Consider the following 16,369-nt stretch of genomic DNA (forward strand, 5'->3'; position numbering starts at 1 on the left):
TACCTGACAGTAAAGTTGCTGCCCAGCAAGTAGAAGACGCACTCTCGTGCCTGCAGGTGAAGCCCGGAATCACGCGATGTGTGGGGAGGACGATCCGTGCACCAGCTCCACGATTGGTATGAAGAGCTGAGGAAGTTCAACAGGTATCTTTTCAATTTAGAAAATAAACGACGGCCCCCTTGGTATTTAATTTAAATGTGCTCTTTAGAAAACAGTCATTCCTACAAGAAGCTACCATGGGACAGATTCAATAACCAGTTTCATACACAATACATATGGAAAATCTTTCACACTGAAGAGGTCCATCTCATTTAAAATGTGGAAGTAAAAAATATGTTTCTTTTGAGATATTTTTGTACTTCTAAAGGAAAAAATACACTCCCAACACATGGGAAAGTGGAAAATAAGAAAGTAAGCCACAGCACTGGTGAGAACCTGACTTCCTTGTCAGCCTCCCCCTCTGACTCCAGCAGAGTCCAGGCAGTCGCCCTCCCAGGACGCAGCAGGACTGCTCCAAGAGGCCTCCGCCCGTAAACACTGGTCCACATGGAGCAATCAGTATGAGACGGCTTCCAGCTGCCAAGCAGCAGTCATTGTGTCTGAAACTCCACATTAATTTCATGATTAAACTTCTCCATTCTCACACAGATTATGGAACTCACTCTATAAAGCTATACTACATATGTAATTAAATATGTAATAGTAGATTAAATGTGGGACGCTTGCACTGTAGGCAGTAACACAATGGCCGAGAGGGTTCAAGCCAAGCGGTCGACATCGATTAGCCCACTTCATGTACTTGCATGACTAAATCCCTGTTCCTGGAGAAATCAATTTAGATTAGCAAATCCAATAAAGGAATTTGGAAATTGTTCCCAATGTTTTCCATGCCTAGGAGGGGCGCCGTATATCTCGGCGTGACAGTCCTGTCCTCCTCCATGAATAATCTCTGTAAATGTCTTGTTCCTTTAATACACAGTAACATCTCATGTTTTGAAATATCTTTTGAATTTATCTACCAGTTTACTATATATTTGCCTCATGGTATTGTTACTATTATTTAGAGTAGACATATTTCCATGTACAGAGGATCTGTTACTGTATACCACAGTCCTACTATATTTATACATCACAAAAGTAATTTGTAGAAAATATCAGACAATTTTTGGATTGTCAATCATTTTTACTATCAATATGCATTAGGGCCAAAATGTTGGCTGACCTTGCAGCCCTTCCTTTCCTCCAGTTTTTGATCTGCTAACTTAGGTTGTTAACCCTCCAGAAGAGAAGCTTGTTACCCTGCAACATGTGCAGTTCAGTTTACCCTAACTTTTGTGTAAATATCAAACATCTTAGGCATAATGTGGAACAGGTATTTTCCATCAAGTATGGATTTGTTGAACTTTAAGTCCTTACAGAATATGAAGAAAAAAATTTTTAAATAGGAATAGACACATATTTTTACACAGAAATTTAGAAATCTAACCATATACAGGATTGTAGCAGGACAGTTCTATGACTTTTTTTCTTTTTCTTGTGTCTTTTTCATTTATTACCCATCAAAAAAACCCCAAAACTTTTACTTGTGAGACAGTATGGTAATAATTGGTATGTCATGACAAGAAGTATGTATTTATAAGACCAGAATGACAGCAAATTGGTCAAGCAATGGCTGTGACTCATCCACATGGCCGACACTGACAAAGGATCTACAAAGTGTGATACAGGGTTACAGGATAAATCGTGAGGGTAATTGACTGACTTATCAGATACAAAAGTTACATTTCTTATTATATAGGTCTTGCTTTATCTTGGTCTTAACCATCCAGCAGAAAAGCATAAAAATGAGGTATATAAAGTAAAGCCATATTAATGTGCTGAGCTGTAAAAGGCTCAAGTCAACAACTTCTGTGGATAACCCACTACTGTTGTGGACTGCTGGACTGTGTTGGATTATTTTGCTGACTTCAAGCACCTATAATATTTGGATGCCAAAAGAATACCCATCTCTGACAGGACAAAACAAAAAAGGGGATACAAAGGAAGGACCATTTTGTATTTGTATATACGAAATAATTGGATAGATATACAGCTACTTTCACTTAATTCAATGAGAAGAAAGATTTGTAGTAATAGCTTTTGGCCAGGATATCCTGGCTGCTTCTTGTACTGTGGATAACCACTAAGAAGATTACAATGTACAATGAATCAATTATTGAAAATGTCCTATTAATCAGTTTTGAAAAAAAAAGGAAAAAAAAGATATTTCTCATGTATCTTGAAAACAAAATATACATTAGGCATTCAGAATCACATGGATTTGTTTCCACATTTTACAATATATTGTTTAACATATACTACCAACATCATAGTTTAAAAACTTCTTTAAAGTATTTAATGAGGACCAGTGTGATAGTTCCGCAGTCTAAAGCACCTGCTTATGCAAGCACAGGGCCGCAGTTGGAGCCCCGGCACCACACACCACGCCTGCCCTGCCCCGAGCCTTGCTGGGACAGTAACACGCACACAAAAAATGATTTAATGAACAAGATAACTTTGTCTGTTTTAAGGAAAAATATCCAGCAGCCATGTAGCACCTGCCTATGTATGCACATATCTTTTAAAGTCATCTTAACCAAAATTCCTTTTAATGTAGTCTTATTAGAAAAATCTAGTTATACAAACTGTTTGTTGTCAAATTTTATTATTTTAAATGCTTTCTAAAAAGTCTGAGTTCTATGTAAAAACTATATAAACACATATATTCACTGTATGGACATCATCTCTTTCCATAGAGGTAGAGAGGGTCGTTGACCACAGGCTCACACAAATTGCATGCACAGAGTCACGCTTTCTCCCGATCCTCTGCCAGGAGGCTCCGGGCAGCCCACCAGCTCACCTCGCATCTGAGTGTTCCTCAGCAGTGACACCTGTGTGGACACCTGTGAGGCCTCCTGACACGGGGGTGATGTGCAGTCAGCTTCTGAATTCACTGGGGGAATTCTATGGGGACTTGGACCACGGAGGCCACTCTCACAGCACAGTGGCTGGCCCTGGGCCATGGCTGGGAAAGAGTCCTGCGAGTGATTCTAGAATATATTGTCCCTAGGTGTGCTAAGGGTCAACTCAGTGGGGAAATCTTCTGTTCAGACTCACCAAATATCATTCTCTCAAAGTCTTATGGGGCCACAAGATTCACTTCGTGTGTTATTCATTCAGTGCCTTGCCCGAATGGGTTTGGCTTTCCCTGGGTAGATACTTTGCTACTTTACCACATGCTCTGATAAATGTAACATAAGCACAGTGGAAGAAAGTCTTAAAATATCTAGAATTTGTGGAGTAATCTTAAATTTACTTTAGGTACTATTTATTATCAATTATAATATTATCTCTGAAAAATGTTTTACTGTATCAGCGTGTAATAAGGCATTTGTCACTTAGGTACAACGCTGTTCAGGAAAGATTTAATGACACATCTTAGAGTATCATGCAGATAATATAGCAAATGATCCCTAGTGGCTTTGAGAAGCTCTAATTACTGTTGGCTCCATATAGGTTAGCATGTTATAAATGTTACTTTTCATGAAAAAGGGATTAAATAACACTCATGCTTTAATTGTTAATGATGGGTTTACACGGTCTCGTTGAGCAGATCCACGTTTTCCTGGCAACATCAGGGTCTCACCAACCCAGAGACTGCATACCACGTGCCTCGAATTCCAAGGCCTGTTCTCCCTGGCCTCAGCCTGGTACCCCCCTTCTTCTGAGTCCAGGGACACTGGGGATCTCGGTTCCTGAACTTGACTCTATCCGTGACTCTGGCCCCAAGCCAACTTGGGTGAGAACTGACTCAAATCAGAGGTCAGGGTCAGTGCTGATCTGATCAGGAAATCTGAACTGATTCTCATCCAGTTTGTTTCGGGAGTCAAATCGCTGAGAGAATTTAGTTCATGAACGAAGGCACCGAAGTAGTTCTATAGTCCTTGGGGAGCCTGGATGAGGCAGTATCTGTCCTTTCAAGTCTTCCTTATTGTCCTTGGAATAGTGGTCCAAGGTCCATACATTCAGCATGTATGAGAGTTGTATTTCTTTTCAGAACTGGCAGTATTAGAATTTGTTGACTTGATACTTTCACAGCTCAGCATATTCATATAGCTTTACATTTTACACCTTGTGAACTCACTTTTCTGCAGAATGGTTAAGATCAAGTGAAAGCAAGACCTATATAACTAAAAATGAAAAGGTTTTATCTGACAAGGACAGTAAAATTCCTTCAGGATTTACCCTGGAACCATGTACAGCATCTTGCATGTCTTCTGTCAGTGTCGGCCGTCTGGATGAGTCATGGCAGTTGCTTGACCTATTTGTTTTCTGTGAAAGTCTGACAGAAATTTTTTCTCTCTAGGTGACTCTCTTTAGGAACACTATGCATCGCTGATCACGTTCCTCTGTGTCCCCATAATCTCACTGATCAGAAAATTTGGAACACCATATAATTACAGAATATCACAACAGAGGTTCTCTTATGTCCTGAGTCCACACTAATCATGGAGGGCTTGAGCCAAAATATTGGTTGTCTTTTTAGTCTAGCTATCTGTCTAATTTTTGATTTACAAAATTTAGTTCTTAAAAATTCAGATGATAAGATTACTGAAAGTATTATCCTATAACAGAGGCAGTTATGCTTAATGTTACTATCTGAATATCATGTACCTTAGACAAAATGAAACAGCTATTTTCCAACAATAATGGATGTTCTAAAATTTAAATCCCGATAGAATGTTAAAAAGCAATTACATATTTTCCAAGGATTTTTAGAAATGAAGTCATATTCAGCATTGAAGCAGTACAATCCTGCTACATTTTGTTTTTCTTGTCACTCATTTACTTTTATTATTTGTTTTTTACATACATTTAGTTTAAAGAGAGCACCGCACTAATTGATATGACATCAGAAGCAGGACACATGTAGAAGACCAAAGTGACAGGCATTTTAAGCATGATTTAGTATTAACCTTTGCTGCCCACAATGTAACTGCTTAGTTCACATATATCAGCATATAGATTAGTCAGAGTAAGAATTCTACCCATTAACTGTTTTTTTCCTTTTCCACAACTTGGTGGAAATTCTTAAGACCATTATCTTAACCATTTTGTTTATATTCATGTGTGGCTTTCCTCTACCACATTACTTAACTTCTTGTCTTTCTTTCTCGACATTCTTTAATCCTTAAGTTCTCTCTTTCCATTAAGCTGTGTTATACATTTCAAATTTATTTCTTCATTTGAGTTCTTGTACGAGGGAGACAAAATGATATTTCTACATGTGGATCTGATTTATCTTCCTCATGAGTACAGCTTCAAATAGCATCCACTTTCCAGTGAAGGCTTTGAAATTATTTTTTTATTATAGTTGAAAGATACTGCATTGTATAAGAACTACACATCTTTTCAATCATTCCTCAGGTGATGGGCACTTTAGTTGTTTCCAAGATTTGGCAATCACAAATTGTGCTGCTATAAACATAGACACTCATGTACCATGATGATGTGATGTTTTCAGTTCATTTTGGAAAATTACCAGAAGGGAGATAGGTGGACTGGATGGAATTTCCACTCCTAGTTTTTTGAGAAGTCTCCACACTGATTTCCATAATGGTTGTACCAGTCTACCTTCCCACCAGCAGTGCACAAGTGTTCGCTTTTCCCCACAACCTGTCTCACATTTGTTGTTGGGTGATTTCTCTATGATAGCCATCCTTTCGCGGATGTGATGGTATCTCAGTGTTGTATTAATTTGCATTTCATGGATGGCTAGTGATGTGGAACATTTTTTTATATATTTATGTGTTTCTTGTATTTCTTCCTCTGAGAAGAGTATGTTCATCTCAGACGCCCATTTCTGGATTGGGTCTTTAAATTTTGGGGCTCTATTGTTTTTCATTTCTTTATAAATTCTACATGGATAACCTTTGTCTCAGTGCTTCTTAGTTAAGATGTTTTTCCATATTTCTGGGTTTCCTTTTTAGTATGTTGGTAATTTCTTTTGACTTGCAAAAACTTCTTAAGAAGTGAAGGCCCCAGTTGTTAATTCTTTCGAGCATTTCTCATGCAGTTTGATTTCTGTTCAAGAACTGTTTGCCTACCACTGAGTTTTCAGAATTTGAACCTACTTTCTCTTCCAGGAGATTCAGTGTTTCTGTTTTCATGTTTAGATTTTTAATCCATTTTCACTTTAGTACACTGTGATAGACCTGGATCAAGTTTTAGTTTTCTGCATATAGAGAGCCAGTTTTTCCAGCGCCATTTGTTAAAGAGGCCATTTTAATTCCAGGAAGCATGTTTGGCTCCTTTGTTGAAGATAAGATGATAAGTGAGTTTGAAATTGCTTCTGCATCTTCTAAAGTATTCCATTCATCCTCAGGTCCTCTTTTTTGCCAATTCAATGCTGATTTTATCACAGTAGCTTTGTATTATAATTTCAAGTCAGGAAATGTAATGCCTCCTGCTTTAACATTTTTGCCCAGGATCGCCTTTGCTATTCTAGGTTAGGTTTCTTCTGGTTCCAAATAAATTTTAAGGATGATTTTTTAAGGTCTGTGAGTTATGTTGATATTTTTATAGGAATTACATTAAATCTGTACAGCAATTTTGGGAGTATGGCCATCTTCACAGTGTTGGTTTTTCCTATCCAAGAGCAAGGAATATCTTTCCATTTTCTGAAATCCTCTACGATTTCTTTTCTCAGAATGCTGTGTAATTTTCATTGAATAGATCTTTTACTTCTTTAGTTAGATTTATTTCTAAGTTTTTCATTTTCTGTGGTGCTATTGTTAAAAATTTTGTCTCCAATTTCTGTCTGAGTGTGCCTGTTGACTGTGTACAAGAATGCTACTGACTTTTGAGCATTGATTCTGTATCCTGCCATGCTGCTGAATTTGTATAATAATAATAGTAGCATTTTGTGGAGTTTTTTGGATCTTCTAAGTAGAATATCATGTCAAAATAATACCTTTGTTATTCCTTTTATTTATTTCTATTAGATGATGGCTCTAGCTAATGATTCCAGAACTATTTTAAGTAGGAGAGGTAATACAGGATATCCTTGTCTTTTATTTGACTTAAGAGTAAGAGATTTCAGGTTTCCCCCCATTTAGAATTACATTATCAGTTGGATTGTCATAGATGACATTTATTGATTGAGATAGAGGCCATCTTTTCCAATTTTCTATAAAACATTGACCATGAAAGAGTGTTGGACTTCATCAAAAACATTTTCTGCATCATTTGAGATGGTCACGTGTTTTTTTCTACTTGACTCTATTGATACAGCTTAGTACATTTATAGATAGACATATTCTGAACCATCCTTGCATCCCTGCGAAGAAATCTACCTGATCATTGTGTATGATATTCTTAATGATTTGTGTATTCTATTTGCTAGAAATTTGTTGAGAATTTTTGTATCTATGTTTGTGAGTGAGGTTTCCTGTAGTTCTCTTTTATAGTTGCATTTTTCTCTGGTTTTGGTATCACTATAATATTGACCTCCAGGAGTGATTTGGAGAAAATTGATTTTATTTTCTTTGAAGAGTTTGAGAAGTATTGGGCTTATATCCTCTGTAAATTTCGTATAGAATTCAGCTGAGAATTCATCATGACATGGACATTTCTTTTTCTGTAGGTGTTTTGTTTTTGTTTTTTACATTGTGAATTTGTCAGTTATTGGGTTCTGAGAGTTTTTATATCTTCTTTATTCTGTTTTTTATAATTTGGACATTTCTAGCAGTCTGTCCATTTCTTCTGTGTCTTTGATTCTGTGAGAGTAAAGATTTTCAAAATAGCTATTGATGATCTTCTGAATCTCCACAGGGTCTGTGACAATTTCACACTTTTCATTCCTTATTGCTTATATGTGAGTTTATTCTTTCCTCTTTTTGATGTTAGCTAGGGGCTTATCAATTTCATTTAATATTTCAAGGAACCAAATTGTTGATTCATCAATTCATTGTATTGTTTTCTTTGTCTTGATTGCATTAATTTGTGCTCTAATATTTATGACTTCCTCCCATTTTTGTGCTTTGGGTTTGTTTTGCTTTCTCTGGAAGTTTGAGGTGCAGCATTAGGATATCTATTTGTTCCCGTTTTGTTTTTGTAACATGTGAGTTCACAGCTATAAATTTCCCACTAAAAACTGCTCTCATTCCATTCCATAAATTCTGATAAGTTGGGCTTGAATTTTCATTGAATTGTAGATTTTTTTTAAATCTCTTGTTTAATTTCATCTGTGACCCATAGGCTGCTGAGGAGGATGTTGTTTAATTCCCACATATATATGGGGTTTTGTGGTTTCTTTTGTCATTTATTTCTAGTTTCATTGTACTGTGTTCAGATAATATGCATGGGAGAGTTTCTGTTTTCTTGCATATACTTAAGCATGACCAGTATGTGGTCTATTTTAGAAAACGACCCATGTGCAGCTGAGAAAAATGTGTATTCAGCTGTGGTTGGGTGGAACACTCTGTATCTGTCCCTTAAGTCCATTTCTTCCAAGTTCTGGTTCAGTTCTGCTGCTACTTTGCTAAATTTTTGCCAGCTTGACCTATCCTCTTGGGATAAGGGGGTGTTATGATCTCCTGTTAAGATTGTGATTTTGGATATTAGATTTTTCATGTCCGTTAAGATTTGTCTTATATAATTGGATGCCCTGTGTTTGGAGCATACATATTTATGAATGCTATTGCTTCCTCTTGACTTTATCCCCTAACCAGCATGTAGTGCAGTTCTTTATTTTGTTTTGTCATTGTTGGTGTGAAGTTGAGACTGTCTGAGAACAGTATTGCTACCCGGCTTTTTGCTGAGGTGCTGGGGCATGTAGTATTGTTTCTACCCTTTGACTTTCAGCCTATGAATTTATTTATGAGTTGAGTGTGTTTCTTCTATACAGCATATTTTTGTGTTTTGTTTCCTAATCCACTGTGCCAGTCTATTTCTTTTAATTGGTGAATTGAATCTATTTTCATTGATGGTTATAACTGAGATGTATTGATTTATGATCTACATGTTATTTCCCTGTTGTCATTTACTCCTTTTTCTCCTGTGTTTGTTTGCCCTATTTCGTGGGTTCTTTCCATTCTTATTCATGGAGGTCTGTTCATTTTGATCCACCTCTAGAATGTCTTTTAGCAGTCTGTGTAGGGCTGGCTTTGTCATCATGAAATTCTTTAGTTCTTATTTGTCATCGAAGTATTTAAATTATCCATGAAACTTGAAAGAGCGTTTTGTCAATATAGTCGTCTGGGTGGGATTTTTTTTCACAGAGGACTTCAAGTACTCTACTCCATGCTCTTCTTGACTTCAGGTTTGTGAAGAAAAGTGTGCTGTAATTCTGATGGGTTTTCCTTTAAATGTGATCTGTTTCTTTTCTCTAGCAGCTTTTACTATATTGGTCTTTCGCTGGATTTCTAGGATTCTGTCTATTACGTGTCTGGGTTTGTTTTTAGTAATGTTGATGTTATTTGGAGTTCTATATACTTCCCTTACTGAATGTCAGAATGGTTCCCCATATTTTGGAAGTTTTCTGCTGTTATCTGCCCACATTCTCTTTATATCATTTGTATTGACTCCTTCTTTCTCATTGATGCCTATTAGTCTCACGTTGTTCACCTTTGAATCGTCTTGTAGGTTTTGAATTATTTTTTGTTGCATCATAGTTGTTTTTAAGAGATTTTATTTTTTTCACTAGCTGTGACAGTGTCTTGAAGATATGAAACTCTATCTTCGCTTTCATTCAAACAGTTGCAAGCTTGTGATTGAGATTTTAAGTTCCTCTATATCTCTTTGACTCTGCTTCATGGGATCTATTTCTTTCCTATATTGCTCGTTCAAAGTTTTTATCATTTTTCTGTTCTGTATTTTTATCAGTCTGTTCTTTAAAAGCAGTTATTAATTCTTTCATTATAGTTATCCTTTCTTTTTTATTTCAGAGTTTATTTCTGGTCCCATTCCCTCTATACCTTTCTGCAGCTGTTTCTTTATTTCAGACGCTATTAATTCAGATATTTTAGCTGAGAGGTTTCCAGTTTCTTCTATGCCAGGTTTTGTTCTTGGCGGTCTTGGCCCTCTGGTTGCATTTTGCTCCTTCTCTTTGTCATCTTGCATAGCACTGTCCTCTGACCTTTGGTGTAGTGTTTTGGTGCAGTTATAACCTTAGCAACTACCGAAATTCTTACCCAAGAGAGATTATATGGTTAAGGCAGTTATAGTTTTGTTTTTACAGAAGTACAATTAGGAAAACTAATAACCAGTAGTGATATTTAGCAGATGTCTAGCTTTTGTTACTAATGGGCTCATCCTTTAGACGGTAAGGTCAAGCATTATGTCTGTATAGCTAAGCAGAGATTAATTTGGGAATTTGTACTTAATTTAGTCCCCTAAATTCTGTGTGATCACCTCCCCTTGATGTACCTGGGGTTTTTCAGTCAAACTATTCACCCCACTTACCTTTTGTGCCCTCTCTGGATCAAGAGAGAAAAAGGGAGGGTGGTCTCATAGATCTGGATCGAGTGAAGTGTTGCAGCTGGCATGGTGCAGATCTGCGAAGTTTGCTCTCGTCCTGATGTGTCTGACTTGGGTCTGCCTGCTGTGCTCAGCTTCTTCTTGCTGCACCCCACGGAAGTGAACCCCCATTGCCCCTTTAGCAAGATGTTCTGCTCCTGGACTTGCTGGGTGGTTCTGGTCCCTAGCCTTTCTGCAGAGACTTCAGTTGGAGAGTTTCACACCATGCCTTTATGCAGGGACTGGATTGGGTATGTAGGGATCCCAAAAGCATGGTGGGAGGTCTCCCTCACACGCCAGGCCTGGTATCAGTCTGGAGGGGTCTGGCCAGCACAGCGGGGCAGAAGTTCTCCCACACACTCTCTGGGCCTGGGCTGGGTCTGGAGGGGTACTGAGAGCACAGTCATAACTGTGTAACATTAAAATATATTTTTATTTTGTTCACTCTACCTTACCAATGCTGAACCATACTGTGTTAATCTCTACTTGCTGGGAATTTGAGGGCTTCATGTCCCTTATACTTGCATAGTGGTTCCTTAAAATTTTTTTTTTTTTTTTTTGGAACGGGGGATTGAACTCAGACACTTGGGCTTGCCAAGCAAGCGCTTATTCTACTGAGCCATCTCCCCAGCCCCAGTTCCTTAAATCTTTATGATTATTTTTTTTTCAGTACCTCTGTCTCCATTATGGCTGCCCTTTTATTTCCATGTTTGCCTGCATTCAAATGATTAAAAATGAATTGCCCTAAGCTAAAGTTCTGTTCTTCAATATCTTCTCTGCTCTCCACAGTTAACCAAAAGATCTGACCATGTTCTAACAGTGACTCACAGATTTGCATATCTTAAATTTGAATTCCAGTTTTTGAAAAATAAATGTGTAGATTAAATTATTGAGGCCTATAACTTACCACAGCTATTTCCATTAAGGTTTTATAGTTGTGACTCTTCACAGTGCACTAAACACACCTGCGTCCTGTTTTCACCTGGAATGCTGCAGTGCCTACTGAGATGCTCAGAGGCTGCATAGACCATCCCTGAACGAGGTGCAGGCCCGTGCAGGTGCTGCTCATCTGACCCAAGCTTCTGGAAGGCTTGATGACACACAGATTGAGATTTATGGGGCAGGGTGACCCCTGGACCTGGGTGGAACATAAGTGAGTTTCAAAAGTTAATAAATAGGACTGAACATTCTAATTCCATAATATTTTATGTAAAGTTATTAACTTACTCTAACTAAGTAGAACCATATTGTCCTTCTGTTTTGGGTTTTTTTTTGTTTGTTTGTTTGCTTGCTTTCATGTAAGATGACTGTATTTCCTAATAAGAGGAATGTTTCGACAATTTTTACAGGTATCAGCCAACCTCCTTTCAGACGGCACATGTCAAGTCTACCATCATGGGAGTTTTATTGTGCAGAGAAACTTTTACACTATTAATACAAATGCCAGGATACTACATAAAACAGCCACAGGGTCAGTTTTCAACTTGTTGTGAATAGTTAAAAGTGTTTCCTACAAATCCCTCTGGCTTTTATGTTTAAATAAATTAAATATTTTAGTCATTTCAGCTCTTTTACTACTGAGTTTTTATTGGAACCTCTGGCCCATAATAACTTTGATTAAATGTTTACTACAAGAACAACTCATTTATTTTTATGGGCTTGGGCATAACAATTGAAATATTCATCAATTCCTATCTTTCTCCTATTGCATTTGATTTTATATTTCATAGAATTTATGTTTTCTCTGCAACGAAGTTCATACTTTCTCTTGAGTGAAATCAATACATAATTTAGCACTTCTTTTCCTAGGTATCTTCAACCATCCTTTACACACTTCCCTGGAGCATTTAAAACTTCTTCGGTTTTGCTTTGTAACAATCTACACAATCATGAAAGGCCTTCAATAAGCACCATGACTGTAGAACTATTCAATTTTACCTTTGATGCCAAACAGTATTTTCTGGACTTTGGATACAATTTACACTGGAAACAAAGTCAGAAATACCCTCTTGCAGCTTGATTCTCAGGAGTTAAGAAAACCTGGGTCATAAGTCACACAGCTCTTCCCTATGATTAGTCACCTTTCCCATTTGGTTTCAAAAATTTCTCAGCATCATTAATGCTGGTAAATAGCTCACACACACACACACACACACTTACCACTCATACCTGGCCTGTAAGATTGAGGGCCCTCTGCCTGTGGGAGCCCCGGGTCAAAGGATCGTGGCCTTATCCTTTCCCCGACCACAGACACTGCTCATCCCTGATTTCAGTTTTCTCAAACAATGGGAGACGTCCAGCAAGTGTCACCTTCCTGCTATTTTCAAGGCTCCCGCTCAACCAGATGTGCTAAGCCCTGCCCACACCAACTTGCATAAAACTCAGGCAGCCCCGTGCTGTCAGGGAGTCAGCAAGGCATCAGACTAGGGCTGCGTCTTGGGGGCTGGCAGAGTTGTGACTAATTGCCAGAGGTGCATGCTGTTGCTCACTTTTCCAGCCAGGGTGGCTCTGAACATACGTGTCACAGAGGCTGTATGTTTGTACCAGCCAGAGTGTGGGTCTCCTGGCACTCCAGGGTGAGCACAACACAGAAGTGCTGTGCCGTCTGCCTGCCTGCCTGGGAAATTTGTGGACTAATCCTGTCAAATTTGTGGACTAGAGGAAGTTCCTGCATGTCCTGTGGTGGTGGAAGGCAAGGTTGAAGGTTGCAGGAAAACTCAAAAGCCTTTTTTTTTTTCTGAAGAAAATTAAGACCTGAAATGATATCAGGAAGCTCTATACATGGCCTCTACTTCAATCTGATAAAAGCCATCTATGGCAACCCAATGGCTAACATAATTCTAAATGGAGAAAAACTGAAATGTTTTAGTCTCAGATCTGTTACAAGAAAAGGATGTCCTCTATCACCACTCCTATTCAATATAGTTCTGGAATCATTAGCCAGAGCCATTAGACAAGAGAAAGAAATTAAAGGAATAAGAATAGACAAAGAAGAAGTTAAACTATCATTATTTGAAAAAGACATGATAGTTTATGTGGAAGATCCAAAATACTCCACCAACAAGCTACTATAATTAGTACACAAATTAGTTGCGTAGCAGGATACAAAGTCAATATCCCAAAGTCAACAGCATTGTTCTACACAGATAACAAACACGCTGAGAGGGAAATTAGAGGAAAAATACCTTTTACAAAGCACTGTGGAAAATGAAACACTTAGGAATTAACCTAACTGAAGAAGTCAAAGATATATGCAATGAAAATGACAGTACTCTGATAAAAGAGATCGTAGAGGATTTTAGTAAATGGAAAGATATTCCGTACTCCTGCTTAAGTAGAACCAGCATTGTGAGGATAGCTATGCTCCCAAAATTGTTGTGCATATTTAATACAATCCCTATCAAAATTCCAACAACATGCCACACAGCTCTATTGAAATAATTCCTAAAATTTATTTGGAATCAGAAAAGACCTAGAAGAGCCAAGGCATTCCTGGGCAACAAAGACAAGGCAGGAGGTATTATAATTCCTGACTTGAAATCATATTACAAAGATACTGTGATGAAATCACCATGGCATTGGCAAAAAATAGACCTGGGGGTCAATGGAATAGATTAGAATGTGAAGAAGCAACTACAAACACACTCGGCCACCTTATCATCGAAAAAGGTGCCAAACATGTTTACTGGAAGAAAGATAGTCTCTTTAATAACTGGTGCTAGATAGAGGCCAGGGAGATGGCTCAGTGGAATAAGCACTTCCTTGGCAAGTGCAAGAGCCTGAGTTCAATCCCTGATTCTGCCAAAGAAAAATTAAAAAAGAAAACTGGTGCTATAAAATCTTGCTCTCTAAATGCCAAAAGTTAAAACTTGACCTGGGTGTTGCACCATGCACTAAAATGAAGTCAAAACATATTGAAGATCTCAACATTAAAACAGAAACACTAAATCTCTTTGAAGAGAGAGTAGGGGGAAATCTTGAAGACATGGGGTAGGCTAACATTTCATGAACAAAAATCGAACTGAATGGGAAATTCTTGAAGAAACTAACAAATGGAACCTCCTCTTATTGAGAGTTTCTGCAAATCCAAGGAAATTACCAACAGAATGAAAAGACAACCCAAAAATTTGGAGAAAAATCTTTACTAATCACTCAGACATGGTTTTCTGTATAGAATTTGTAAAGAATTGAAAACATTAGGGCTCAAAATTTAAGGCCTCAATCCAAAAAAGGGATGTGACGTGAACACACACTTCTCCAAGGAAGAAACACGTGAGACAAATAAATACATGAAAAAATGTTCTATGTCAGTAGCCATCCATGAAATGCAAATTAAAACAACAATGAGATACCACCTCACCCCAGAAAGAATGGATATCAAAATAAATCAGCCAACAACAAATGCTAGAGAGGCTGCAGGGAAGAAGGAAGCCTTCTCCACTGCTGGTGGGAATGTAGACGGATGCAGACATTATGGAAATCAGTGTGCAGACTCCTCAAAATATGAGGACTGTAAACTCTTTCAATCCAGCTACCCCCTTCTGGGAATTATTCCAAAGAATTGACAAAAATCATATTATAGTGATACATGTGCTCCTATGTTTATACCAGTTCAATTTGTGATTGCCTAATCTTGGAAACAATCAAAATGCCTCTCACCTGAGGAATGGATGAAAAACATGTGGTGCTTTTATACAATGGGGTATTACTCAGCTATAAACAAATATAAACGCAAAGCCTTCAAAGGTAAGTAGATGCAACTTGAATATATAGTCATAAGTGAAATAAAAAAGATCCAAATGTGCAAATATCATATTGGCTCCCTAGTCTCAGAACTCAAGAGAAGAAATAAAAATTGAAAGGTATAACACAGTTACATAGAATAAGTGAGAATTTAAGGATTAAACAATGAAGAGAGAGCAAGGAGAAAAGTTAGGAAATACAGCAGAGGCAAAACCATACATTTATTTAGACAAAATGGTCCTGAGAAGCTCCATCAGGATTTTCGAAACAGCGGTTAGTTCATAGAGTTGTAACCCTGACTAACTCTGCATGCTAATATCTGAGCCAGGTCCCTCTGCTGTGTCTCTCTGTGGGTGTGCATGCTTACTATCCCAACTGTCCCTTTGCGAAATGCAAAATTTTAAAAGCAGATTCCATGTCAATGTCACTGTAAGGTTCACAGCAAACGATTTCTACTATAATTTTAACTCCATTTTTCAAAACTGACATTTAACACTGAGTCCACGTTCAATGATGTTGTAAAAAAAATTCAAAAATGTAAAGGGGGGTGAAATAAGCAAAAAGCAGCCACAAAAGAAGTGCTGAGTAGCAACTGTTCTAAGTGCATTCTGTGGTCTTTATTCTGTTTACATTAGGGGCAAACTAATCCACTTTATTTTTTAAAGAATGAAGAAAAAGATGAGCAATGAGGAAACTCTTCATCATTCTACACCTGTCCACTGTGAACAAGCCAGATTGAATGACAGGGAGATCTGCGGGCCATCTGAGAGGCTGTGAGGCTGGGGTGCGATTCTCCCACATGCTCCTTCTAGTGTCACCAGGGGCGACTGCAGCACAGCCAGGACTTCTGGGTCTGGCTCTCATCCATGCTGCCTGGCAAGGTTTGCTGGGATCCCTGGCTTCCTTCCCATGCGACATGGAGAAACATTCCTGACCCAGTGCCAGGCAAGAACACAAATGGTGCAGAAGGAGTTCAGATAATCGAAAATTATGTGAACACATAGAAATGAAATAACAATCACTAAAAGAGCGCTATTTTTAACATTTTCTCTTTGAGTTCCATTTTTCT

General features: G+C 38.0%; 1 pseudogene; it reads right to left on the bottom strand.

The window, feature by feature from the left end:
• Positions 1–16,369, bottom strand: part of LOC101567083 — a 59,079-nt pseudogene that overhangs the window by 868 nt on the left and 41,842 nt on the right.

Source organism: Octodon degus, unplaced genomic scaffold (genome assembly GCF_000260255.1).
Source record: "Octodon degus isolate 3935 unplaced genomic scaffold, OctDeg1.0 scaffold00414, whole genome shotgun sequence".
Lineage (NCBI taxonomy): Eukaryota > Metazoa > Chordata > Mammalia > Rodentia > Octodontidae > Octodon > Octodon degus.